General features: G+C 39.9%; 1 long non-coding RNA gene across 1 annotated transcript; it reads left to right on the forward strand.

Moving 5' to 3' along the window:
- Window positions 1-376: 376 nt before the first annotated feature.
- LOC127914414 (uncharacterized) lies at window positions 377-2,267 on the forward strand. The gene is made up of 3 exons (XR_008088245.1): window positions 377-612; window positions 961-1,026; window positions 2,157-2,267. It is a non-coding gene; the product is annotated as an uncharacterized LOC127914414 (long non-coding RNA).
- The last annotated feature ends 745 nt before the right edge of the window (window positions 2,268-3,012 follow it).

The following is a 3,012-nucleotide window of genomic DNA, read 5'->3' on the forward strand; positions in this document are numbered from 1 at the left end:
CCCCATATCTTTACGACGGAACCTAATCCCCACACCAACAGAGCCAGGCAAACCATCCACAACAACCAATCCAGTGGGAATCCCTAAAACAACCAATCTAGTTGGAACTCCTACAGCAATTGATCCATCAGGAACCTCTGCACCAACTATGCTAGACAGAATCCCCACATCCATCAGCCTGAACAAAATCACCACACTAACAGAGCCAGGCAAACACTCCACATCAACCAATCCTGTGGGAACCCCTTCACCAATTAATTCAGTGGGGACCCCTGCACCAGCCGAGCTAGATGGACTCCCCACACCAACAGAACCAGGAAAACCCTCCACATCAACCAAGCTCGACGGAATCCCCACATACGTCTGCCTGAATGGAATCCCCACATCCATCTGCATGAACGGAACCCCCACCTCAATACAGTCCAAAATCCCCAGACCAATACAGCCCAAAATCCCCAGACCTATAGCCAAAATTCCCCACACCAATACAGCCAGGCAAACCCTCCACACAAAATAATCCAGTGGGAATCCCTATACCAATTGATGAAACATCTGACTCCTCTGAGCACCAGGACCAAGAAATGCAAAGGCCAAAAAGAAAAATGTGGACAGGTAAGCATTAGGAGCCGGTTTCCCTGACACAGAGTAGTCTGGGTCTTTAAAAAAATAATAATAATCTGTGTCATTTACATTTTTTACATTTAAGTCATTTAGCAGACGCTCTTATCCAGAGCGACTTACAAATTGGTGCATTCACCTTATGACATCCAGTGGAACAGCCACTTTACAATAGTGCATCTAAATCTTTTAGGGGGGTGAGAAGGATTACTTATCCTATCCTAGGTATTCCTTAAAGAGGTGGGGTTTCAGGTGTCTCCGGAAGGTGTTTTGTTGGTGTGTCACAACGTATTGTATATTTGCAGTTTATTTGCAGTTCTCAGTTGCCATTTTATCACACAGATGGAGATCTAATCGTTGCTGAAGACGGTGCAACCATTCAAGCACAAAAGAAAATCAAAACAACAGGTATAACTGATATTTCAATTAACTTATTTAGGCTTAAGGTTCTGTAAAATCATTCTACATTTTTGTATTGTGCCACATTGTCACGATAATGCAAAATGCATCATATGTTGCAAAACACATCATTATGAGGATGTGGCACAATACACTTTGCATCTTGAAGTGCTATATCTTGAAATCTTGATTGCTGACATGTAAAACATTTTGGAACTGGATCAACAGTGCACTAATGATGATGAAGAAAACAACAAAACATTTTTGAGTGGATTATTCCATTAATACTATAAATGGAGCTGAAAAACATAAAATAAGGATTGTATCAATAATTTGCTATCATATAGCATTGAGACAAAAATATTAAATAGTTTTACGATCCTGTGTTTTTAAGCTTTCAAATGATATTAAAGACAAACGTATTATCTTTATTAGTTGCAGGGCTATGGGTATTTCATGATAGTGGGGGGTCCAAAATTAGCCAGCTGAGCACCTCTATCCCCTGAATGTTTGGTCATTCAGGTGCAAGATGAGCCATGCTCATCATTTCTACTATCGGCATGTATAGAAAGTTTGATTTAAATAAAAAAGATGATTAATTTAATATGCAATAACCTCACGGCCACTTAATCACTTTCACTCTCAAAAGTATCACCACAGACAAAATATACCAGATACATCATTGGTGATATAAATCTGAAGCGTCCGTTTAGAACTTCCACTCACCAGCAAATATAGTGAGAAGAACATGCAGTATGTTGAGCGCAGAACTGTTTTGCTCACACTACAGACTGCTATATCGATCTGCTAATACATGACTAGTAAAGGGCCAGTGCACACTTTTTTTAACCTTATATTTATTTATTTATTATTCCGATTTTTCAGGGGGTGCTGTATGACAGACTCCATGAAATGATGACCTCTTCCTAAATATTTGGTAAAATATAAAACATTTTGTTATGGTTTCCTTGAAGCAAGGGTGGCTCATATAATCCATTTGGCTCAATTTACCCCACTCTCCCCGCCACCAAATGTTGTAGACTTGACGCTTTGCCAAAGTTTCAAAAAAAATGTTGTTGTTTAGGAGTCCAAGGGTGAATTGAGTTCTTGCACACACAGACTATTTGATCTGTTCGTAGAAGAGTGGCTGAACATGGATACGGATAGGCCCACGGTGTCAAGACATGCAGAGGTAGACACCGAAATATTAGATCAACTAGAAAAACACAAAAGGTAATTGATTTAATATGGAATTGCCTCATGGCTACCTCATAACTTTCACTATAAAAAGGTATCATTGTGAATGATTTACGTTCTGCAACTCTGAAGGCGTCCGCATGCTTCCCAGCCAAAACAGTTCGGAAGAGTTCGTGCATGGTAACATTTTGAGACGTTTTTGTTTGTTTTGGACTTCGGTGAGGGTTTTTTCGGTTGTTCGGGTACACCATTTTTTTTCTTAAGGCAAGCTGAAGATCGGAACTGAAGTCTACGCCCCTTCGGTGATTGGGATTCTTCAATAAAGTATTTTTTTGTCACGAGAGAACTCGTTTTGATGCAAATCTTTTCATTAAGAAATACTGCACCAAACATCTTAGTCTCGCAATTTTACATCTAACTAAGATCTCCTTTACAAAAATGTCTAAATGAATAACAGATTTCTTGAGTTATTTAGATACATTCTGACTGTTTTGAGGAAGCGTATACTGGCTACGGCGTATCAAAATGGACCAACAGTACTATTGCCATGTTCTCGTTTTTCAAGCAAAGGTCTTTTGAAGGGAGTAAGCGAGCACACTCGTTCGGGTTCGCCTAGCCGCCAGCCGAAATGAAGCATGCTGACGCCTTAACAAAACATTGTCACAGTTATCCCAAGGATGAATTTGCAAACATAACATTTGATTCATTTGATCTGTTTGTAGAAGAGACGCTGACCATGGATACGGATAGGCCCATGGTGTCAAGACATGCAGAGGTAGACACTGGAGTATTACATCA

The sequence above is a fragment of the Oncorhynchus keta genome, chromosome 32 (assembly GCF_023373465.1).
Source record: "Oncorhynchus keta strain PuntledgeMale-10-30-2019 chromosome 32, Oket_V2, whole genome shotgun sequence".
NCBI classification, from domain to species: Eukaryota; Metazoa; Chordata; class Actinopteri; order Salmoniformes; family Salmonidae; genus Oncorhynchus; species Oncorhynchus keta.